This window comes from Mirounga leonina, unplaced genomic scaffold, assembly GCF_011800145.1.
Source record: "Mirounga leonina isolate KUSES-001 unplaced genomic scaffold, KU_Mleo_1.0 Mir_168, whole genome shotgun sequence".
Classification (NCBI taxonomy): Eukaryota; Metazoa; Chordata; class Mammalia; order Carnivora; family Phocidae; genus Mirounga; species Mirounga leonina.
In genome coordinates this window covers 42791038-42817124 of record NW_023270426.1, presented here as the reverse complement: position 1 = coordinate 42817124, position 26087 = coordinate 42791038, and the positions used below count along the sequence as shown (strand labels likewise).

Sequence of the window (26087 nt, the reverse complement as noted above, 5' to 3'; positions counted from 1 at the left end):
TTCTTTCTTTCTTTCTTTCTTTCTTTCTTTCTTTCTTTCTTTCTTTCTTTCTTTCTTTCTTTCTTTCTTTCAATTGCAAAGGTATTTCAACACTGGCATTAATGAATATTTTGAAAGACTAGAAATATTATTGATAGTGCCTTCTTTTAGTGTTCTTTTTAGTGCTGTTGTATGTTTTCCAAGTCTTTGTAACTGATATGTATGCTTTAAAAAGATTGCAAAAATGAATCTCTTATAAACGCTCAGGCTACTGCATCCATTTCCATTTTCTCTTCAGTATTTGTTACTTTCTTATTTTATTTTTAGTTATTTTCTCTTTCAGTGTTTGTTAATTTTGTGCCATTTTGGCATGCTTTCAAAAGTAATTTATTGAGATGAATTTGTATAACATAACATCAGGTGTTTTAAAGTGAACAGTCAGTAGCGTTTGGTACACTTACAGTGTTGGACATCTATCTAATTCCAAAACATTTCCATCTTAATTTAAATGAGATGTAATCTGTATTAATGGGTAAAACTTCTTACCCATTCAACAGTTTTTCTACATTTCTCTGCATGTTGCCTTTCCCACAGCCCCTGGCAACAACTTGCCCACATTTTGTCTCTATGGATCTATCTACTCTGAATATTTTATATAAATGGAATTATGTTATGTGACCTTCTTTCACATAGCGTGCTGTTTTTAGAGGTCCATTCATGCTGTAGTGCTTGTCAATACTTTTTCCTCTTTATGGCTGAATAATATTCCATTGTATGGATATACCAAACTACTTAATCTTTTCATCTGTTGATGAACATTTGGGCTATTTTGACATTTTGGCTCTTGGGAATATGTATGTGCATGTTCTTATCTGTCTGTTTTTAATTCTTTTGGGTGTATATCTAGTTTATACTGGTGTTAACATAATTGCTGGGTTATATGGTGAGTTTATGTTTTGCTTTTTGAGGAGCTGCCAAAGGTTCTGTACAGTGGCTAAAACATTGTGCCTTCCAGCCAACAGTATGCAAGGGGTTCAATTTCTCCATATCCTCTCCAGCCCAGCACTTTTCTTTTCTCTTCGACATACTTTTAACCACTGTGAGCATGTCATTTTATGCAATTGGCTATTAAGTTTTAAAATTTATATTAACCTCTAGCACTTGTGTGTACTGGTGCATTTGACATTATCTGGGTCGCCAGTTCAGAAAAACTTTGTTTCATTATCTCACTTTTGTTCTCGGATCATCTAATTCATCCCCATGACTTCACCTCTGATAATATTTGAGCACAGTGTTTATTGTTGGAGCAGATTTTCTTGCATCTTAGAGCAAACTCTGTCTTAGACATGTTGGCCCCTGGCCTATTTTTTGGTTACATGAGTTTTTGAAGCCTAATATTCAAAGCAGAGCTCTTTCCTGAAAGCTGAGTAGGGGTGCTTGCATTTGGCTTCTGTGAAAGTTCTGTGGAACATAGGAATAATGTGACACAGGAGATTGAACAAGATGGGAGATGCCTTGCATTGTGTGCTTTTCTTCAGCCTCACCCACATTCCCGCACTTCAGCCTCACCCCTGGCACGAGAATGAGGAGTAGTGAGCCTGTCCAGCTAGGCCAACAGGGTTTGGGGAACAGAAAGAAGGGCAAGAATGGCCTTGTACCTATAGGAACGGACAGGACAAGAGGCAAGAATGATTTCCTTAAGCCAGATTTGCCTGCTCTAACTCAGCTGGTGAATTCAACAATCAGGGAAAAATGACAGAAGGTGAAGTGCAGGGTTTCTCAACCTTGGTACTGTTGACATTTTGTGCTGGCTAGTTCTTTGTTGTGGGAAGCAGTCTTGTGCAGTGTAGGATGTTCAGCAGCCTCCTGGCCTCTACCCACCAGATGCCAGCAGGGCTCTCCACCACCCCCTGCCCTGTCCAGACATTGCCAACAGTCTCTGGGGCACAAAGACTCCCAGTTGAGAACCACTGGGCAAAGTGGATATTAATTTTTTCACTTATCAGTTGGCATTATTATTTAAAAGTTAGTATTTATTGAGGCCTAACACTGGGCCAGGTGCTGTACTCAGCATTTCCTTCATTTATTCCTCAGCAAATATGTGGATGTTTATTCTGCTGGGAACTGAATCCATTATGTGGACTAAGGTCTGGCGAAGTCTCACCCCCATGGAGCTTCTGTTCCAGTGCAGAGACGAACATCACACAGACCTGGGATTGCAACCGTGACAAGTGATATGGAAGGGGAGGCCTTGCGGGACTGTGATGAGAGCAGTTTTCCAGGGGTCCCTGTACACCAGGCTTTGTGCTGAGACCGTCCTATGTATGAACTCATGTGGCCCTTACAACAGTGTAGGTTAGAGTCACTGGTACTCACACCCATCTCGCAGGAGGAAACTGAGCCTTAGGTGGGCAAAGTTGGACAGACGGTAGGGGGGGAGTTCGGGTGTTGAGGCTGCTGCGTTGTCTTCAGAGCGTGAGCTTCTAACCACCATTGAAGATAAGATGAGGTGAAAGCTGTGGAATGGATAGCCTAGATGAAGAGGGAAAGGCAGAGTGCTTCCAGGCAGAGGCTCAGCCAAGGACAGAGAGCAGAGGACAGCAGAAAAGGCCCCGGGGGGCCGGAGTGGGGAGAAGGTGGTGGTGGTGTCAGTGGTGGGGGACGAGAGATTCATCGTCACCCAGAAAGCCATGGCGCGGGGGTGGGTGGCTGAAGGGGCTCTCTTAGGGGGAGGGGACACTCAGGTATGCCCTCACTGCCGTGTTTAATATTTACAGCCACCCAATGAGGAATGAGTGAAAGCCTTTCACTGACAAAATGGAACTCAGGGAGCCAAATGCTTGGTGAAGGTCATAAAATGAAAATGTGGCAGAGCTGGCCTTATACTCAGCTTGTCCCATTTGAAACCCATTCTCTTCACCAGCACACTGTGCGGCACTGTGCGGTCCTGGGGCCGTGGCACAGCCGGGCCACTGTGCACGCCTCCCTCATGATAGCCAGTGAGATGGCTCTGAGGTCTGGAAATGCTGTCCCCGTGCCTTTTGATCACCGCGTGTTAATGCAGACTCAGTTCCCTGCGTCTCCACAGTCATTTCCTAACTTTGGAATTTTCTAGTTGCGGTTGATTGTCTTTCACGACAATTCACGCTTTCGCCCCGGCCCCCCCTGGGTCCTGACATTCTGCCCTGGGACACTGTACATGTGGCCTGTGATAAGAATCGCTCCATTCAGAGTAGCTGGCAGGTAGATGTCCTACTTGCTCAAACATGCGTGAAGGTCTCCACTCCCCGCGGCTCACGGCCGTGGCGCCTGGAACTCTTTGGCTGGCCTTCTTCTGTTCTTTTGGAGATAGTATGGTAAACTTCAAGCTAGTGTTCATTTAAATATTAATACGCAGTTGCCCAATCTCTCCTGTGGTATTACCCCATTCTGTGGGGGGTTAGGCTGAGCGAGCCTCCCTGCTCCCTTGCATCACACATATTGGCAGCGCCGACCCTTGCAGCTGAGCCGGATCCTTGCCTTTTCACTAACCCAAATGCTCTGCCACGCGAACCCCAACGAAATGAGCCCCTTCATTTTGCACACGGATAATTAAACTTCAAACACTGTTTATCTCAGTCCCCAAATCCTCAGAATGCAGAAGCAAATTAATTTTAAATCTATATCTGCTTTAAATAGTAATTGTTTAATCAACAGGCTTGATGTTTAATTATATTCTTTGTTCGTACTCCCCGCAGGCTTGAATAGACCACATAATTCCTGGGTTGCTTTCATTTCTGTAATTAGATCATGTGACAGATCAGTACTATATTACGGGTACTGTAGTCGCTTCTCTCCCACCACCCTGTAAATGCTAAAATGGTTTCTCATGAATACTTAGATTAGAACAGCTCAGCTTAACACGGAGCTGTGAGCGTTTTGCTTAAATCCTTTACTCTTCTTTCACCTAATAGTTGGCTTGGGAGCAAGCGATTTTTACTGGTGCCTGAGATATTGTGCTGACTGTTTTCTGAGTTGAGCTCCTGTTTTCCTGAAAGAAAACCTTTCCTGACCACAGAGAAACACACTGTATGGACACCTTGAAGTCGATTTTGTCCTTAGAGAAATGATATTTTAAGGTTCAAATGGAATAAAAAATAGTCCACTGGGCTTTTCTTTTCTGACCATCTGGGGCTTCATGGAGAAAGAGGAAGTAATTTTCCACATAAGAAAGAGTCGTTTTGTCTCCAAGAATTTATTTTGCTTGTCTGGATTCATCCCCTAAAAATGAGAGCTGGACCTTAGATAATTAGGTCAACATTGAAATCTATTCTTTAATTGGAATTTGTTTGTCCCACACAATATGCCTGATTTTCTATGGGTCTGTGCTAGAAATATGATTGTTCAGCCAATCTGGCTCTTTTTGCTTCCTTTATCATTCATATCCTCCATCTCGTTATCATTTGGCTTTTATTTCTCAGAGTTCTTGCAGTTCCTAATTTTTTCTCATTTTTGTTAATGAGGTACACAGAATTTGGTAAGGCGTAGCGAGTGTGGCCTAATCGATGCCGTGTAAGTTGGGGGAAGCGCTTGCAAGTTGGAGAGAACATCATTTTTTGGTTGATTTAAAAAAACTATAGGGTGTCTATAGCTAAAGCTCAAAATAACTAAGCTCTTTTCCTCCATCCTATTTCAGAATTACATCCAAGTTTGTACTGTCACGTCCCTCAGTCTTCTTCAGCTTTATTCATTTCTTATTTTCTTTCCTACCCATGGAATAGCTGTGTTTTTGATTACTTTCTCTTACCTATACATGTACATTTTTCAGGCAGTATCTCATTTTGTTATTTTGATCCAGCTATGCATTTTTATGAGTTTCACCACCATAACCCACCCATATTTCTGTAACTGCCAGTATTTTTTTTTTTTTTTGGATCGTTTCACCATCCTTTTGGGTATTTGCAACATTTCCCAATTATATCTGTGGAATTAATTTCTGCATTTGTTATTCACCTTTCCAGATCATCCATGCAGATGCTAAATTAAATGTGACATGCTCATAGATACCACTACATTCACAGATTAGTAATTATCCTGTATTAATGGATCTGGGATAGTTTTTGGTTGGAGAATTCTGACCCTGATTTCTCTCCTACTCTCACTTGGGAGATCAATCCTTATGTAGATTTTATTTGTATATTTTCCAAGATGTAGAAATCCACGTAATCATGTGGGATAATCTGAGATATATTTCGATTCAGATGTAATGTCAGTTAAGTTCTAGTTGGGAAATAGAAACACTGTTGGTCTTCCTGATAGAGAGAATATAGTACAGGGAGCTGATCTTGTCACTCAAAACAGAGAAGCCAAAGAGGAGGGGGTATAGCAGCCGGGAGGCTGGCCATGGCAGAAAGCTGCTCTCACCCCGAGCTGGGTGGACTGTAGAGGGAAGAGGTGTTACCAGAGCCCAGAGTTCGAACTTCTGGGTGGAGCTGGGAGCACAGAGAGCAGGATGGCCTGTTGGAGCTGGTGGTTCCAAGGAGAAAGAGCATCACCTAAGATGCCACCCTGGGTGGGGAGAGGAAAGCATAAACCTCTCAGCTTCCTTCTTCCTTTTAGCCTCCCATTGGCTGGTCCTATCTGGAAGCCAGTCCCCAAATACACAGGTTAGAGCAAGGGGACGTGCAGAAATGGATCTGAGAGCAGAGTCAAAACGACCAGTGCAGATGTGGTCAGATGTGCTGTGAAAGCTGGTATGTGTATTACAGTGAGCTTGCCACTTCATCACTCCCCGTCACCTGCCTCTCTCTTCCATTCTGGACACACCATCAGCCCGTCCTCCTAAAATACCATCTCTGCCCTTGCACGAGGATTCTTACTTCCTGCCACACCAAGCCTGAACTTGTCAGGACTTTCCAAGTCTGCTGGTTCTGCTAACTCAGACCCAGATTTAGCCCACCTTCATCCTGGCCCAATTCTTTGCTGGAGGGAAGGAAGGTGAAAAGGTAAAGCAATATTGGTTCATCACCTATTAGGTGACAGACACTAACCTGGGAAGTTGGTATACCTTCTCTTATTACATAATTCTCAGGGATGTCTCTCCATTTCAGGTGGTTTAGTGAGGCTCAGCAAGGGAAGGTAATTGCTCCAAGGTGACGTAGTCTGCCTGGAATTGGAGCTGGGTCCATCTGACAGCAAGTTTTGTTTCCACTAGGCCACATCATCTTCCTGGTTTGATTAATGCTCAGAGAAAATAAGTGATTTACTGAAGTTCCTATGGTTGCTAAGTGCTACCTGGCAACTCAATACATCTGTTTTGCATTTAGAAGATTTCCCTCGTAGTCATGTTTTAGCAAGATCTTACCACTCATCCTTAGTTCAAGTCCTACTTTCTCCATGTTATTTCCCCCTGTCTTCTGGGAAGCAAGCTCTCCTTTCTTTGAACTTTTACCACATTTATACCACTTAAATAATATAATGTCTTGAGTCTCTAAGTGCTTCATATAAGGGACATAAATTCTGGAGTCAAGATATAAATAGTAGCTACAATAATTTCTTATTTAGGGGCACCTGGGTGGCTCAGTTGTTAAGCATCTGCCTTCGGCTCAGGTCATGATCCCAAGGTCCTGGGATCGAGCCCCGCATCGGGCTCCCTGCTCCGCGGGAAGCCTGCTTCTCCCTCTCCCACTCCCCCTGCTTGTGTTCCTGCTCTCTCTCTCTGTCAAATAAATAAATAAAATCTTTAAAAAAAAATAATTTCTTATTTATTTCCTCTATCTATAGAATCCCATTCTAGTGACATAGTTAACAATGATCACTACCAAACTGTGTTCAGAAATTTAGACAGAGAATTTAGACAACTTAGACAGAGAATTCCATATTTCTTAGTGGGGATTTTTAAGCTTACATGTGCATAAGAATCACATGGGGATAGTGTTAAAATGCAGATTTTGACTCAGTAGGCCGGGTGGGAGGCCTGGGGTTTTGATGATATTGCTAGTCCAAGAACCACACTTTGGGTATTGAGTCTAGAACACAGATTTACACATCAGAGTCAGGGACAACCTATTGAGGACCTTCATCGCAGTGGACATGATGAACTGACAGCTACATATGCTCATATCTAGGGAAATGGGACAAATGGCTGGTCAAATTTAAGGGTCATAATGTTGGAAGATGAGAAGCCAAGAATAAATATATATTAGTGAGCATAAATTCAGTGGGGACAGGGCTGGCACAATGTGTCGTATGGGTAAAGATTTGCTTTCCTTGAAAGCATTATGGTGTATTGCTGTTTTAACATTTTATTTGAGGGAGGGTGTCTGCAAGAAATGTAAGGAATGATGGCCTTTGATGTGTTCCTGAAAGGGACGAGGAGAAGGCTCTCCTCAGGCTCAGCTCTGATTTTGTGATCTCCAAAGAGGAGCGGGAAGGTGTTCTTCTGGATCTTGGTTTGGGGATGTAGTGGGAGAGGACTTTGATTTGCTATGATGGCCTGAGTTTTTGATATCTTTTGCCAAGTTCTAGCTAGATGGTAGAGCAGACGAAATCACTCCTAGGAGAGGAAAGAGGGTAACTGGTGATGTATATTACATACGGTATACACATACACCCCTGCCATGTGCTTTTCTGGTGCAGGAAACTGATGGATGGGATTTAGAAGAGGCTCCCCACTCAGCTGCCCCTCCTGACTATGTGTTTGAGCCTTGAGTCAGTTGGAAATTTCACTGGGGGCAGATGTGCTTGTCCTCCGAGGTCATGGGGTGAAACTGCCCTGAGCACATTGTTGATTGGTTCTTGGGAATTCCTGGAGAAGAACGGGAAGATGGACTCTTCTTCATTCTCTACCACCTCTTTCTTGGGTCTTAGGAAAGAGTGCTGAGGTGCCTCCTTGGTGGCTAGAATCAAACTGAATATTTTAATAGGGATTGAAGAAGTTTACCTGAGGCCAATATCAATCTTACTTCCATTTTCAAAAATCAATACCGTATTTCCTATAATTCAATCTTCTCATCTCTCTCCCAAATCCCTGTTACTGATAAAAAAAAAAAAAATCATTGCTGTCTTTGTCAAACATTTAACTATCTATGATCCATACCATCTGCTATAGACTTTTCAGTTTTATTTTAGGATTTTAATGAAGTTTTTATTTGTTCATTTCATATCTCTTATACTAACCATTACTTCTAGGACTTAGCTCAGATTTCCTCAAACCATCTGGAAGAGGATTGGATCAATCTCATGTACATTGCTGATTTTGGAAGTGGATCAGGAAATTTTTTTTGAAGATTTATACAATTTTCCCTCATTGATCATGCTCCAGAATGTCTTTGCCCATTGCTGTAATTTTATTTGCAATGTGGTCTTCCTTAGCTACCAAATACTAGCAATTTTTATTGGCACTGATATTTTTGAATGGTCATGTTTGAAAAACACTGGGGTGAATGAGTGGGGCAGAAAGAGATACTCATGGAGAAATAAATATTAATTATAAAATATTACCGCTCTCTTCTCCTGTTTCCTGTTAACTTTTAGGAATTTCTGATTTGAATTTAGCAAAGTACAAAGTGCTTCTTTACTCTCTTTTAGAAAAGGCAGTAAACTCCACCAGTGTCAAGATAATGTATTTTCATCTATGTATTTAGCACTTGGCACATTAGGTGCTCACTAAATACTGATAAATGAATCAATAAATGACTTTATCTGATTAGCCTATATTGTCCAGTGATAGAAGCTTTGAATTCTGCAAAGGACTGACTAGGGGATGTAGGCTAATCTTTTCCTTCATTGAATAATGGTCATTTTCCCTAAAGTTAATATTTTCGAAAAATACATAGAAACACAGACCTGATATATAATTTCTGTTTCAAGTGAAATATCTCACCTCGGAAGGTGGTTGGAACTGAAGAGGGAGACACATGGGATGGCAGAAATGATGCAGGCTTCGCAGGTAGACAGAAGTGGGTTTGAGTGCTGGCCTTACACTTTCCAGTGATGGGACCCTGAGCATGTTACTAGTGCTCTGAGTTTATAAAGTGCAGATATTAATAAAGTACAAATGAGGTAACATATAGGGTCTGAATAAGGCCTTCAAGGCCTTGCCTGATTTGGCCTTCATGTGCCCTACCATTCTTCCCCTGCTCTCTGAATTTCATCTAAAGTGCCTTCTTGAACTTTTTCAAAAACTCTAAGTTCCTACCCACTTACCTCAAGGCCTTTGCACATGTGGTTCCCTTAGCTGTCCCTACTTTCTTTCTAATTAGTTCTTATTCATGCTTCAAAGGTCAGCCAGAGCATCATTTTCTTAAGGAAGCCCTCCCTGAGATCCCCTGGAAGGTGCCCCCCTGAACTTTGTCTTATACCATGATTGTTGTTACATAATAATTGTGTAATTAGTTGTTCAATTCCCCCTACCCTTTCTACCTGTGAGAACGTAAGTCCCGTGAGGGCAAACACCATGACTATCTTATTCATCTTTGTTTCTGCAGTGTTTAGCAGAGTGCCTGGAACAAAGTAGCTTAATAAATATTGTTGGATGAATGGATAAGTGAATGACAAGTAGTTAATAAAAGCAGAACACTAACTAGGTGCACACTAATTTTCATTTCCATCTCAGCCTCCCAAATGCCTTCTTTTCGGAGACTTTGTGTGGGAGAGTAAAAAAATAAAAGGGTTCATGTTGGGAATCATGACCTCCTTCAGCTGTCTGAAAATTTGTCCCTTGGCCATTCCTCTAAGTCCGTGATTCTCAAGCCTCACCTTGCACCAGGATTATCTGGGAAGCTTTTTAAAACTGCAGGTAACTAATCATGTACTATATGCTGGCTAACTAAACATAATAAAAATAAATAAAAATAAAATGAATAAAATATTAAAAAAAAAAACCTGCAGGTAAAATTTCAGTCATTGTAGGGGAGGTCCTGCACATCAGCGTTTTAGAATGCTTTCTAAGTGATCGCCATGTGTAGCCAGGGGTGAAAAGCACTGTGTTAGGTAAGGAATTATTTTGTAAAATCTTGTTAAAATTCAAGAATGGTTTTGTCTGTATCAGTCATTGTCTGTCTGTTGCAGTGGGTCACACACCTTAGCATCTATCAGCACTTGTGTACTGACTGAGCAGGCTGGCTTTCAGGGAACAGGTGTGGGGGAGAGAGCGATCATCAGACTGGTAAGTCATCAGGTATCAGTAAAGGTCCTGAATGTGTACCAGTCCACGATGGGCATAATCAGGTGGAAATCTGCAAAGGCAAACTTCATCTTCTCAATGTTGCCACTATCCAGGCTTTGTGCAAATACCCTAGACTTCATATTATGTCTGTGGAGTGAGTCGCACTGGGCTAGTTCTGGATGTGACTTTTCCTAGATGAGACAGTGCTGGAATGGGTTTCCAGTGTGGGAACAGCTTCAAGCACATGGCTCCTGGAAGGTGCTATAGAGGAGAGTGGTCGAAGTGTGCTACGTGACAGGATTTTGGAAGCCACTTGGCAAAAATGATGGGAAAGACTTTGGCTTCAAAGAATGAGTTTGTAGTCTTATTAAATAATGAAAAAAAAGGAAAATATAAAAAATGGAATAATAATTCGGAACGGAAAAAACTCCCTGCTATAGGAGAAATGCTAAATCTCTATTAAAACAGGGGTTGGCAGACTGTGGCCAGTATTCCAAATCCTGCCTGTTGCCTGTTTTTGTATGACTTATGAGCTAAGAATGGTTTTATATTTTCAAATGGTTGAAAAATAATCAAAAAAAGAATAATATTTCATCACCCATGAAAATCATATGAAATTCAAGTATCAGTGTTCATAAATAAAATGGCACTGGGACATAGCCATGCTCATTCTTTTATGCATCGCCTCTGGCTACTTTGTTCTCTAACGGCAGGGTTGAGCAGTGGTGGCAGAGGCTGTGTAGCCCACGAAGCCTAAATTAATGACTCTCTGGCCCTCTGCAGAGAAAGTTTGCTGACTCCTCTGCTAAAGAATCAGAAGAGGAACTGGCTAGAAGGCTTCACCATGGCTGAACAGAGGCGTGATAAACGAGAGAGGAGGATGCAGATATCTTTGTAATGATTGTTTACTAGGTGCCAGGCACATTTAATCCTCTCAGCACCCCATAAGATAGAGTCATGGTCCCAGCAAAGCACACATGCCCACTCAAATTAAGATAATTGGAAGAGGGCTTAATAAATACACTGTTTCCAAAGTGAGAGCAGGTGTAGGGATCCGTGAGCGATAGTGTGTTAACTCTGGGCTATTAACAAAGGAGATGTTACCACTTCTGAGCCTGGAGGGTTGAGGGGAAGGGGTGGGGGTAGTTTCCAGAATCCAGAAGGACAGACTTATGTGTCTAGGGCTGCCTGGACAGCAGCAGTGACCTTCAGTTGAAGGACACAGCCAGTCAGATAGGATCCCAAAGGAAGTGAGCCCGTGACATCAGCACCTTACCCTCATCCTTCTCCCTTCCTGCAATCTCCTGCAGCAGAGTTTTCAGGTGGTCCTTTGGCTGCCACTTGAATATGGGGACCAACCACCGTCTTGTGGTCATTTTCCTTTTCACTGAGGGATCTCTCTTGTGACTAGAAAGTTCTCCTTTAGATTGGACCAAACCAGGAGGTCACATATACTAATTGAAAAAAGATGGATAGATAGATAGAGAAGGAGACATCTGAAGCTTTGAGTTTTCTTTACCCACTGTATGTCTTTCTTTTCAGAGTTACTAGGAAGATTTCTCCATGTCTGTTTTCCTTTCTGTGCCCACCTGGAGTCCTTTTCTGTATTCAGTTATATGACAGTTACTTCTCATAGCCTCCTTCGTCATTCAAAGTCATAGCCTTTCATCAGAAGGAACTCAGGGTACAAGTTTGGGTTCATTTTTCTTCTTTTTAAAGATTGGACTCTTAAAAGGCCTGGAAGGTGTATTACTGCATCTTTAGGCAGCTGCTCAGTGCCATGTGAATCAGTGAAGTGGGTTGTCATCAATGAGGTGCTGTCTGTGTCTTGGCAGGTTTTGTACTGTGTCTCACACACATTCTAGGAAGAAGGCTCACCTTGTGAATGGCTGCATCAGCCCACAGATCTGCCTTTGCGTGCCATGGTGGGAAGCCTTGCCGGGCACTCTTCTATGCTGGATGTGGTGACAAGACACCAAACCTGCTGGTGCTTATGAGTTCTTGTTTTGCACCATGGAACATAGGATGTTGTTTCTTTTTCAGAATAAATCCAGAACTTGATGACCCTCTGTGCACCCTGATGATGATGATAGTGATGATAACAAAACTGTGTTAAGTGCTTAATCCTTGGTATGCTAGGAATAGTTCTCAACATTTGCCATTTGACTCCAATTTTTTAAGTCATTTTATGAATAATTTGCAGAAGTAAAATCAGAAATATTATTAAAAAAACTTTATTAGTGATTTTAATTAAAACTTAAACATAGAAAATCCCAATTTTTAATTCCACGTTTTCCTGGTTTAGAAGAAATGTGTAACTAAAATGGGCAACTTCCTCTGAATGTCATTAACTGGTCATCAACTGTCACATTTGATTCTGGAACATATCCATCTTATAAATACGGATTCCAGATTTCAAATGCATCTCTAAAAGGGTTAGCTTATTATGACTTCTGATTTTATCTTCTTAAAGTCACATCATCAAAATATAGTAGTTTAAAAAAAAAGATTTATTTATTTATTTTAGAGAGAGGACATGAAAGCAGGGAGGGGCAGAGGGAGAGAGAGAGAGAGAGACAAGCAGACTCCATGCTGAGTGCAGAGCCCAAGCAGGGCTTGATGTCAGGACCCTGAGATCATGACCTGGGCCAAAATCAAGAGTCAGATGTTCAACCAACGGAGCCACCCAGGTGCCCCAAAATATAGTACTTTTGAAAACTTCGATGGCTCATAATTTTGAGAGGACAGCCATCTTCACTCCATAATTGCAAAACCTTTCAGATTTATAAACATCAGTGAGAATGACCACTCAGTAGAATTTTGTTTTTTACATTATGTATTTTCTTTCATCCACCTTTTTATATATACCTGCCTTTTCCTCCTATGACCCATATTAAACAAATTTTGGTATACAATCATCATAAAAGATAAAACAACATTGTCACGCATCTTTTTAGCAAAATAAGATGGCCCAGGTTCTGATCACAAAACACTGCATGATAAAGTTCTTATTGAGTGACTAACTCATTGAGAACACAATATTTCCTTTTAGTCCCTTAGAAATAAGTGTCTACTCATTGATTCTAGAGTTTGAGGAGATTCATCTAGGAAATCATCATCTGAAGACTCAGAATCTGAGATTTTAGTTATGTGAAATTTCTTTGCATTAAGCTTCTGATTTGTTTAGTAATTGTGAAACATTATCCTCTGTATACTTCCTTATTTCTACTATTATGGGTAGAAAATAAAAATTATGAATTCTCATCTGTGTTCACTGAATGATTAAAAAAACTACAAAGGGGGTATCTCCTGTCTTTCTTAATCCTCGAAAGACACTGCAATACTTGAGGTACAAGAGCAGGCAGACTGAGGGGTGCTGTAATCATGATGGTTTCATTATTGTATCACTTTTTAGGCAATTCCATTGTTTTTTTATTTCACATAATTTTAGCATTTTTAAAGCAAAGTTGAGAATAATTGGTGAGTAATCTCTGATAATGCCTAAGGTGATGAACTACAAAATATTTTAAGATATAGGAAAAATGAAATTGCTAAGATTCTATTATATATTTTAAATTTATAAAAATTCAAGATAGAATGATTTTTATTCTATTTTTTTAAAAGCAGAATTTCTCCTTGTTCTTTGAAAGAGTTCTGAGAAAGAGAAAAAGTAATGAAATATTAATCCCTGCAAATAGAACTGCTCAAAAATGAAATTCAGAGTTGAAATGGAGCCCCATGATCCCTGATGTTATTCCTACAGTTAACATGTGTTGGATACCATGCCAAGAAATTTATGAACAGGACCAAAACCAGCTAATGGATCAAAAAAATAAGAGTTTCAGTTTGGGATAATAACAAAGTTCTGAAGATGGATGCTGGTGATGGTTGCACAACAATGGGAATGTACTTAACACCCCTGAACTGTACACTTAAAAATGGTGAAAATGGTAGATTTTATAGTATGTATATTTTACCACAATAAAAATAACAGTAGTATTTACTTAAAGGTCTTTGGATAGTATACATGAGAATTCTCTTTCCATCACCCATCTTGCAGAAAACAAGTCCTTAGTCAATCATCACAATTACAGGAGTTAAAACGATCCCTCTTCAAGGGGATGGGAGAGACTGAGTAACTCACCTAAGATCACAACTGGTAAGTGGCAGAGTGAGAGTGCAAGTCCAGTGGAAAGACCCCAGAGCCTCACACTTAACCACTACACTTTCTACCGCTCTTGTGAGAGGTGGCATGTTAGGGTCTTGCCATGGTCCAGTGGTGCCGAGGCTTCATTCACCTCTCTCTGCATGTACTCCACTTCCTCTTTCCCATTTCTTAGTACAGTCTGGGATTCCCTATCTACCTTTTGAGAATCTCCTCTGATTTTTTCGAGACTGTTAAAAAAAGATCTTTACATGTAAAACCACATGCATTCTTGGCCAAAATAGCTTCTGACACTCTCAGAAGAGAAGATAAGGGTGCTCATGCCTGGAAGGACAAAGGAAAACAGCCCCTCATCTCCAGCCATCCTGTGCTTTGACTGGACTTGGCTCTGTTGCCTCCTTCATACTCTGCTTAGAATGGCTCCCAGACTTTCCACCCTTCCTATTTGCCACTCATCTGCCAGGTGGTAGAAATTCTGATTTGCAACAGCTCCGTAGATGTCAAGCCCAATTTGATTTTATTATGTTTTTGAGGAAGGTAATATGTGATTAGCTGGATGTTAGTAGAATTGTTTCCTGCAAGTTGGGTGCTGAATTCTCAATATATATATACCATCTAAATACCTTTACAAATGAAATACACGGTTAAGCATTATTATTCTATCACAATAAAAATCACATTGATGTGGATAAACAGAGAGTATGTGCAGGCAGCAGAATAATGTCCATTACTTGAGTGGAAAATATTATTATTCATTGTTCAAAGATAAATTTATTTTAGGGTAAGAATTTAATTGGGGTAAAGAACTCAAGTGTCTTGGAGCTGTAGTTCCTACCAGGACCAGCTGAGGGCAGTATTTCTGGTGAGAATGATTGTCTGCCTAGATTCCATTCATGATGTGTGGTGAAGGGTCATTTTGAGTAATTAGGAGAAAGAATATCTCTAGCACTCAGAGGGCCGAATTTGGGTGCAGGGTGACAGAAAGCATCCACATAGTCTACTTATTGTGTTTCGTAAAGTGGTCTTAGGACCACCTTTCCAAGTATAGGCTGGAGACACAGATTCCAGGGCCCCACCCATGGCTTGCTGAGTCAGAAATTCCTCAGGTGATTCTTTTTCACAGTAAAGCCTGAAAATCATTGTTCTATTAGTATCTCTTCAAATGGAAGGGAGGAGTGGAAGGCGATAGAAAGAACCAGACCAGGATTAAATTTCAGGATTTATGGGCTTATTATAGTGCCATGTAGGGTCCGATGTAGGATCCAAGAAATAGGAGTGCATGAAGAGCATTCAAATGAAACCTCTCAAGAGACTGTTAATTTGCTAGCCTGGTTGGGAATACAAAAAAGTGAAGTAGGGTTGAGGCAGATAGGAGCCATGAGTTTGCAGGATTGGGAACTTGAGAGGCCTGAGGCAGGAAAGGCACTTGGTGGGGGACAGTGGACCTCACCATCAGGAGGGTTCAGGGATGCATCATAGGGCAGGACTCTATAAGCTGGGGCTAAGTGCTCTATTGTCATCACAATGAGCCTTTGTCTATCTGTCCTTGGCTTGAAGGTTAAACTGGCAAATCCCATTTCCCGTCACACCCCTTTCTTGTGTTAGGCGAGTAGTTGTAGTCTCAGAAGGTCTGTTACAAACCCAACACCCAAGTTTCAGACATGGGAAGCCTTGCAGTATCAGAGGCCTCTTCAGGGCTCATAGAACAGACTTGCTTCATGGGGCTGATCAAGGTGCAACCCAACCACCTGACATCCTGGCTCACGTGGGGAAGATCATTTCAAGTAGCTGGATCAGTGTGAGCAAAGCAAATAACGAGGTGAGAAAAGAACCAAGCTGTTGAAAATCACTAGCGTGTGTGTGTGTGCACTTGTGCGAGCCTGCAAAGTGCAGAGAAGGCACCCTACTGAAGACTGTGTAAGTTTGGGGATTATTTTGAAGGCAGTGGGGAAGCATAGGAGGGTTTTCAGCTGGAGAGTAATATGATCAGATTTGTTTTTAGCCTAAGAAGTACTGTGGCTTGGCAGGTTATTTTGATCATACCAGTGACAAGAGAATCAGTAGTGGGGCAAGTATTTGCTCTCTCATTTGCTGCTCAGATTAAAAAAATACACATTTTGAAGAATTTGATGGTGCTTAGCCCCCTAAGTCACATGGCAGGGTTTGGCCTCCCTCATTCTTCCTGTTCCCCACTATTCACCTTTTCTGATGTCTTTTGTAAAGGAAAGAAAGATACTTCCTCTAATGCCACGTAGGAAACGGGAAGCAATGTTCTTGGAATGGATTTACGTTTTAGAATTTTCTCACGTAGTCTTTCAAAATTTGAAAACAGTTATTACAAAAGGGATGCAAATGTTAATGGCTTTTTTAAAATTTAAAGATTGTATTTATTTACTTGAGAGAGAGAGCATGCAAGTGGTGGGGGCTCGTTCTGAAGGGGGCTCGGATCCAATGCGGGCTTGATCTGACCAGGCACTCCATCCCATAACCCTGAGATCATGACCTGAGTGGAAATCAAGAGTCAGTCGCTCAAGCAACTGAGCCACCCAGGGCCCCTGTTAATGGCTTTAAACACCCTTGTTGAGGGGTGCCTGGGTGGCTCAGTTGGTTAAGCGTCTGCCTTCAGCTCAGGTCATGATCCCAGGATCAGGGTCCTGGGATCGAGTCCCACATCTGGCTCCCTGCTCAGTGGGGAACCTGCTTCTCCCTCTCCCTCTGCTCCTCCTCCTCCCTCTGCCCCTCCCCCTCTTGTGCTCTCTGGCTCTGTCAAATAAATACATAAAATCTTTAAAAAAAAAAAAAACACCTTTGTTGAAACTGCTTATTTTTACAAAAAGAAACACAAGAAAAGCCAGAAACTAATGAAATTAGTTATCTACGGGGTGAATGGAACCAAATGCAAGAGGTAGTAGGGACCTCTCTTGAGTATACCTCTTGATTTGGTTTTGACTTATAAGCTGTTAATGGTTTACATGTCTAAAAAATAAAATTAAATAAAAATGAAAGATGGAAAAAAGATATTGAATTCAACCAGAAAAAGAATGTACCTTTATATCAAATAAATGAAAATCACACATTAGAAAAAATATTCAAGTCACATCTAAGCATAGTATTCTGACTGTGTATTCCCAGCATGATATTTCCTAAGAACAAAAATTGCAAAGAAATCTTGAACTTTACTTAAGCTGTTGGTAATGGCAATGATGTAGCAGTATTGAAAATGTGTGCATTGCAGGACTGAACAAACAGGTTTGTACTGGGTTTGCTGGGAACTTGGGTTCTCAGTATGGGAGAGGAGATTTAAATATGGACTGGAGGTGATGGTTTCTTGCCTGAATTATTACTTTGATGGTTATAAAATGGTAATTCGCTAATTTCCTTCCTCACTTATTATTCTTCTGTAATGAAGAGCTTCCCTGTTTCCTTCTTGTCACTTTTATTCTTTTCATAACAGAATGTATTCTTTTCCCCCCCAATGTCTTATATAGCCATTACTCTCATTAGCCATTTTGATGTTCAAATTATGTCCATTTTCCTAGTGGGAATTCCTTCAAGCTACATCTGATGTCCTATTGACATATCTCCATTATATTAACAAATACATTTTTTTTTTAAAATAATGAGTCTATACTGATACTGTGAAGATCAAATCAGTCCCACAAAACCAAAACAAAACAAAGCAAAAAGGAGACCAAAGTAAAGAGACATGGCAACTAAATGCAATGTGAGAGCCTTGATTAAATCCTGGAGATACAGGTATCGATTTCTGTATTTCATATTATATATATATATAATTTAGATTATATTAAATATAACTTAAGTATATATATATATATATACATACACATTTAAATCAGCTACGTAAGACTTTATAGGGACAACTGGAGAGCTAAGTTAAGGACTGTATATTAGATAATAGCATTGTATCAATGTTAAATTTCTTTTTTTTTTTTTAAGATTTTATTTAATTGAGAGGGAGAACACAAGTGCGGAGTGGGGGGGGGGAAGTGGGGAGGGGTAGAGACAAGCAGACTCCCCGCTGAGCGGGGAGCCCAATGTGGGGCTTGATCCCCAGATGGAATCATGACCTGAGCTGAAGGCAGATGCTTAACTGACTGAACCACCCGGGCGCCCTTTAATGTTAAATTTCTTGAATAAGGTAACTGTACTATGGAAATGAAGAGAATCTTTTAGTTCTTTTGAGATACACCCTGATGTGTTGATGTGTGTAGGGATGGAAATGTCATGAAGTCGCATAGGTAAAGCACCTCATTCTCAAATGGTTAAATGATAATATGTATATACATTGTTACAGAGAGGTAAAGCAAATTTGAGACTGTGGGAACCAGTGGTGAATCTAGGTGAAGCAGTGTTTGTTTTACTTTTCTTATAATTTTTCTTAAGTTAGAAATGTTTCCAAATAAAGAGTGCAGAGGAGGGAAAATATGTTGGGTTGAATGAGAAAGGCCATGGAAAGTAGGACTAAGGTTGAGCTGACAACTTTCAACATCTTCAGGACATCCTGGAGGGGTTCCAGAAGGCAGAGCTGTGTGGGAAGGTGGTTAGAAGCAAATGGTGGAAAACAACATCTGGGCAGCATTGATTTAGGATGTGCAAGCTGTGGGATTTTAATGGTGCAGCTATTGGTTTTAAACACATATAACACATATAACATCATTTCATTTCCATATTTCACACACAAAAACGGAGGTCATTTTCCAGATCTGTCCCGGTCCCACTCACTTAGTGGGAGGTGCATTGATGGGCTTGTCTGGTACATGGGTTTTATTCCAAAGGCCCCCTCATGAGTGATTTCAATTCTTGCTTGTTAATCTTGCCATGGAATCACAGTTAAATGATTGTGGGAGAGCACATTTAAGATATCCTATGATCAGCAATGCGGCTTATTTTCTGTCAGGTGTGACTTTGTTGTTTTTATTTGATGCCTGCCACACAGCTTCACACAAAGCGGGTTTGCGTCACTGCCTCCCCTCCCCCTCCCCAGCTCCTGATACAGATTTGTATTCCTGGAATCCTGCTCTTATTTGATGAGTTTTAGGAGGCCTCAATTCTTGTTTTGTCCCCAGGAGTAAAGCTGTGACTGCTTCAAACTGATAACGACACGATTTTGCTGCCCTATAGACAGTCATTTAAACTCTGATATGTGGCCACTGCCTCGAAATTCAAGCAATGGAAATGACATCATTATCAGCCGACTCTTTATGATGAAAAATGACCCACATTAGGAAACAATCTGAACCCAAGGAAACTTCAGTGATCAATCATCACAATTATAACGTGCTGGTCTTTTATGTAAATCCAACCCCAGTGAAGCTGGGTGGAGGAGTTGGGGGAGGAGAAATCCTGTGGAAAAGAACATTAGTACAATACAATTAAGCAAAAGGGAAAGCTTCAGATAATATATGTTTCTCAGGGGACCATTTCATGCCTTAGGGACCCTGACAGATCTAGGCGGAGAGGGTTGCATCATCATCATTAAAAGCATTTCTTAAATGCCCAGAGCTACACAGAAATGGGCTGGGCTTTGTGCTGCATGAAGTTAGTTGGAACAAGCTAAGGTCCTCCCTCCAGGAACTGGAGCCCTGGATGGGCTACTTAGCTGATGGGCAGGGGGCAGAGGCTCCCCTTGCCGCAGGGAGGCCATTAAGATCGCAAGAGGATAATGTTCCATCTGGTGGGGGCCAGGGGTGCCTGGATTCCCTCAGTCTACTTCAGTCCCTTCTGACTAGTCCTTTTCAGCACTGAATGGCCGGTGACAAGCTTATGGTGACCTGAGTATGAGGTAGAAAGGAAGGGGATTGTCACTGTCCACCAGCAAGATGGCAGACTGCAGAGAGCACAAGCCGTGAGCCTTTGGTGATGCATCGTGCCTCTATCTGTGGGCACATATGATTGCTCCTGGCCAGCATCACCCGGCCACTCATGGTCTCTAGAGTTTGTGTTTTGTCTAGTTCCTTTTTCTGAAATCTAGTAAAGGTGGGAGTATGTGTGATTGTCTGAGGAGATGTAAGGGAGGTGAAGAGGGACAGAGAGATAATTGATGTGGCTGTGCTGGTCCCAGGAAATTGAAGAGAACAGACTTATCCAGGTGTCTCTAAGTTGCCTGTGCCCTTGGATACATGAAAAGCACAAGGAAGTAAAAGTTTAGCTTCAACATCCTTCACCAAAGACTCCAGAGCCCGTGGGCCTGTGGGCCAGCCTGGTGGCCAGGTAACCCTGGGCTGGTGAGTGCTGCCAGCAGGGTCTCCATATCTTGGCCCCCATCTGTGAATATCAGGTTCCTGTCAACGCTACTTTTTCTGGAAAGAACTTTGTGGTATCATCTCTTCCATACTTCTTGACTCGACCTACAAAACCTGTCACATGTGCTCTTCTTATCCTAAAATCAACGTGAAGTTACGAGGCCCTGGTCTACTTCCTCCTCTATTCTTTACTACTCTCCTGCACATTATAAAAAACCTTTTCTACCTGCAGACCAAGAATTTCTGAGATTCCCTCCTAGGAATTTGTTCCTTGTCGCTAAAGTTTTGCCATCCTATGGAATAAAAATGCTCCTGTTGGACAGTGCATTAAATCCTTCGGTGGATTTGGGAATAGTGGACCCTTTTCCACCTGGCAGCTGAACGCGGGTTTCACTAGGGTGAAGGGAGGAGCAACCCAGAGCAGGGGCACTGCCCCAGCAGGGCAGGCAGGTTGGAGCCTCTGGGAGAGGGTAAGAGGGTGGGCCCAGTGCCTGGGAAGGCAGAAATCAAATCTGAGAGGATTCTACATTTACTCAGACTCAGGTGCTGTTCTAAGCCGTTCCACCAATTGTGCCATTTAACCCCACAGCAACCTCACATGGACAGAGTTGGGATTCAAACCTTAGCAACCCAACTTGTAAGCCCTGCCATTCACCATCACACTGCACCGGAAAGAGGAGCACCTGTTGGGAAGAAGCCTACTAAGCATCCTGGGAAAGTGGTTCGGATGGCAGTCATCCCGTCCTGCCTCTAAGTCCAAGGTACCTTAGTTGTCTGTGGTTGTAGGAGAGATGTGTGTCATGGTGACAGCAGGAGGCCGCACCCTGTCTGGAAGAACCAATGGCTTGCCAGCAGAGGCCTCCCTCTGTGCTGGTGGGGTCAACTCCAGAGCAGCCATGGGAATCTTACTGTTGGCAGAAGCCAGGAACCCTCCCTGGGTGGCCTTTGGACTTGTAGCAGCTTCCTAATCTGACCCACCAAGGCAACTAAAACACCAGCCACTGGCCAGCTGATTTGTCTATGGACATTAATGATACCAAATCTTGGGATCTTGGACGACACTGGGCATGCTCCAGTTGGCTTCAGTTGTAGTCCAGGGGCTGCTTACAGAGAGCTCCATCAGTTAAGTTAGCTCAGGGAGGGCGTTGTGTTGAGCATTCTCTCATCATGGGGAGGGCAGGGCTGTATTTTCTGCATGGGAAAGAACCTCTTTTATTCTGGGCTAAAAATGAGGGAAAAAACCCACTTTGGAACATACCCTGAAAAAGATAGTCTCCCTGTGTGCCTTACAGTGACAGAGTCAAGGAGCTGGGCTCCTTTGGAAAATATGTGTGGAGGCTCTGGCTCACCCGGAATGTCCACATCTATCTCCACAGGCTCAGGTCTGGTTGGGACAGGGCTCTGTGGGACATTTTGAAATAACCATTTCATAGCTCTGGTTTAAATCATGCTTTCTCTGAGAAATAGTCCATACGTAGTTACCAAGAGTTGTTAATCGCCATTAGTCTTCATTTTCCAATGGTGGGAAAGGGGAGAGGGAGCAAACTTCACTGGATCCATTTTGTCTGTCTTTGTAGCACTGCTCTTTGGACCAGCTCAGGTCTTTCTTCCCCACTTAGCCTAGGGGCAGCAAGACATGGGGATTCAGCAAGTGTTGTGTTTGGAAGGGTAGAAATAATTTATTGTGGCTGGTAGAACAGCAGCTAATCTACCTCTGTAAAATCCCCATTCATTTCTACCTTTGGTGAGACTATTATTTTATGTCTGAGGTCTATGGGACATGCTGTCATTAAAATTACCACGGTATGTACATTTACCTGGCTCACAAAGTAAATCACTCCTCATCTCAGTCTGCTTCCTAAAGCTCACCAGTGAGGGCCCTCCAGAAATTCTTGGACTCTGTTTCTTTCCACAGAGTCCTTTCGCCTCTGGCACAGATTCATGACTAGATTTTAAAACCAGAGACTTTTCACACCCCATTTAACTTGTGCCCTTCTTCAGAGCCTGTGCATTGGGCATGTTTCTAACTAGTGCCAGGTGGTGATTGTGGTCGGGTTTGGGGTGCGGAGAACAAACTGAGTGGGTGTAGTGCTAGGGACACGGGTGTCAGAAGACCTGGGATCAAGAAAGAACTCAGCCAGGTGTTAGCTGAGCGACTGGACTTACAACTCGGGAGTATCAGCTTCTTACTGCAGAGATAACAATCTCCACCTTTGGGAAGGCTCAGGTTAAGATAGGGTTTGGGGAAGTGCATCGGGAACTAGAAAATCTTACACACAGGCGAAGGGTGGCTCCTGGACTTAAGTTGGATCAAATAGTTCTTGAAAGAAGACAGTCTAAGTCTGGAGCTTTGTTGAACAGATATTCTTTTTTTTTTTTTTAAAGATTTTATTTATTTGAGAGAGAGAGAATGAGAGACAGAGAGCACGAGAGGGAAGAGGGTCAGAGGGAGAAGCAGACCCCCTGCTGAGCAGGGAGCCTGATGCGGGACTCGATCCCGGGACTCCAGGATCATGACCTGAGTTGAAGGCAGTCGCTGAACCAACTGAGCCACCCAGGCGCCCGAACAGATATTCTTTATTGATTTTTTTCCTAACAGGATTTAATCTATACTCTGGTGTCTTGTGTCTAATTTTTCAAAAGATAAGCATGTTGAAGAGACTTGGGCTTTATACTGTGTTGGACAGGGGCCTGCACCTTGCTGTGGCCGATGTAGAAACGGGCCCTAGCCAGAGAATCCCCTGTGTAGTGCAAGGAATAGCTGTGTGTCCTTGGAAGGGGGTTCCCGCCTGACGGCCATGGTGCACCCCTTGCTTTACCCCCCAATCCCACCCCTGCCAGGCCTTTGAGCTGCCTCAACAGTGGGCCAAAATCTGTAGGGGCTGAGGGCTGTGGTTACATCTGTGCTCAGAGTCTGCAGGCCTTTCAGAAAGAGAGGTGGTTTGACATTTGGAGAATTATTATAATTTCTACCACTTACTGTTTACTGCATGCCAGGTGCTGAACTAAGCACTTTACATGCATTAACCCATTAAATCTTCACAATAGCCCCGTGAAGCGGGAACTCTTAGCATCCCCATTTTAGAGATAAGGAAACGGAGCTTAGAGAGTTTTTGGTCAATTGTCCTAAGTCAACAGTTAATTTCGTGCAGATCAGGAGTCCCACGTGGGTCTGACTCCAAAGGCTGCTCTTAGTGGAATGCTTCTCCAGTGCCTAGCTGGCCTGGGACTGGACACAGCAGCTAGAGCCTCAGATCACACATCAAGATCAAACTCAGCCCTGGGGAGTGTCCTCCTCTTGATAAAGGAAAGAAGGGCATGTGACTTCCATTTGTGGCCGTGATGTACCAAACCTGACATCAGACCCAATCTGAAAATGTCCACAGGTCAACTCAGCAGGTGTGTGGCTGAACCTTTTCTTCAAAGTCTGTTTATTAAAGTCTATTTATTAAACACGGCCATTTAAAACATTTCTTTTCCAAATAGCTTCCCCCCAATTTTTTTGGCAGTTTAAAGGGGTAGGGTGAGCTACACAGATCATTACAACTCTTCCTTTGACTTCTTTGATTCTGACTTCTTACTGTTCATAATTTGTAAGTTAATGTCTAAAGAAGGAAAGGAAGAAAGAGAGAAAGATAGGAAGAAAGAAAGAATGAACGAACAAATGAACAAAAGAAAAGAAAGGAAAAGGTTTATTCAAGAAAGGTAAGTAACAGGAGAGAAGGAGTGGGAAAGCTGAATCCAAAGTAGCATGAAACCAAAGACTTTTATGTCTTCTCCACCCACCCAGTACCATCCCATAAATCTTTACATTATATTCCACTAAATGTGTCAGAAATGCAAATGTGCTTGCAAATAATTGCGGCCATTGAATGAATCTCCCCTGGCATATCCATTGGAGCTCAAAATAACCCATGTAACCAAAGAGTAAATCAGTGACTGGACATCCAGTGCCAAGCATAATCTCAAGCAACATTTAACTAGGTTCAATATTTATTTCCCAGCCTTGAGTCACTTTGAAATGATCTGGACTCAGTTCAGACAGGACCAGCCCTAATTTTATAGTGCTCTTGGAACCCTTCCAGCAGCATGAGGGCTCAGATGTCAGGGAATTCCAGAAAAATGAGACCTCTCACAGATTTCACAATTTAAGGCACCCTCCTTCCAATATTTTGTAACGTGTGAGCCTTTTGACTGAAGATGCACTTTTGAGAGGGCTTTGAGCGCCTCTAAGAAGCACCCATACCCCATCTCCCACATCATCCGTAAGGAGGAGGCGGGTAAAGTTAACCTGGTTAACAGCTTGCGTAAATAAAATCTCAATATCCACATGTGGGAAAAGAGTAGGCCTTAATTTGTTACCCTTTTCCCAAACAAGTGACATTTTCCACACGACTAAAAAGGACAGATTTGGGAAGCTTCAAGACAAGTTAAAACAGCAGGTAACACTGCTCCAAGTTTAACAGATATAGGGACACGTCAAATAAATAGCGGCCAGTTCTCAAGCTTTTGTATCTCAAATGCTCAATCAATCAATAGAAAACCAAGCAATTTTAGTGTACATCTGAGATAAATCTCAAGATGGCAGGATTGACTTTTAGCTCCCTGTTAAAGGGTATCGAACTGACATTGAGTGACCTTCCACTTAGCCAAAACATTTATTATAAAAGTCTGACACGGTTAAGTGAAATGATTGATACCGGCCCATTTTGCTCTGAAATGCAGCCTTTCACCTTTCTTAGTTGGGAAAAGAGTAAAGGACCTCACCCATAAAATTAAACATTTTCCTTTTCTTTATTTCTCCTTAATCTATAGATGACTAATGTCTTGCTTCAGAATAACCATGTGCATTCTGGAGTCTGAGATAGCTAGGTTCATATCCTAGGAAAATCATTACCAGCTTTTGAGCCAATTTTTAAGCTCTAAAGAGCAGTTTCCTTATCTATAGAATTGGGAGGGTTGGAATTAGATACTGTACTTAAAGCAATTAGTCAAGTGCATAGGCTCATATTTAAATTCTAGTTTTATTATTGTAATATTATTATTTTTATTATTATTATTTATGTTGACTCCTGACTTCATTATTCCATAGGTTATTATGCTATTAGCAGAGGTAGTAACTATAGTAATAATTACTGATACATTTGTTGATACCTGCTAGGTACCAGGCATGAATTAATGCTTTTAATTCATTTTCTCATTTAATTCTTGAAAATAGGTAGGTGCTATTATTATCCCTGAGGTTCAGGGAAATGAGTGACATTGCTTAAGATCACACAGTTGGTCAGAATCCAAACACACTACGTTAACCTGGCCTCCCTGCCTAAGTCACATAGATTATTGCTTTTTGTGCTGTTACACCCTTAGAGGAACAGAAAAATTTAATAATCTGGGGGAAGTCACTTTCTCTGGACCTTAGGTCTTCCTTCTGTCAAATGAAAAACATTGGTAATGGATTGTATCAGACATTTTAGGATTCCAGGATCTAATCCAGGTAATGGATTGTATCAGACATTTTAGGATTCCAGGATCT

At 41.9% G+C, this 26087-nt stretch overlaps 1 long non-coding RNA gene across 1 annotated transcript in view; it reads left to right on the top strand.

Moving 5' to 3' along the window:
* LOC118016865 overlaps positions 1–26087 on the top strand; it is a 121128-nt gene that overhangs the window by 83503 nt on the left and 11538 nt on the right. The window contains exon 4 of the long non-coding RNA XR_004680952.1: positions 21144–21315. This is a non-coding gene — a long non-coding RNA (uncharacterized LOC118016865). The remainder of the gene's footprint in view (positions 1–21143; positions 21316–26087) is intronic.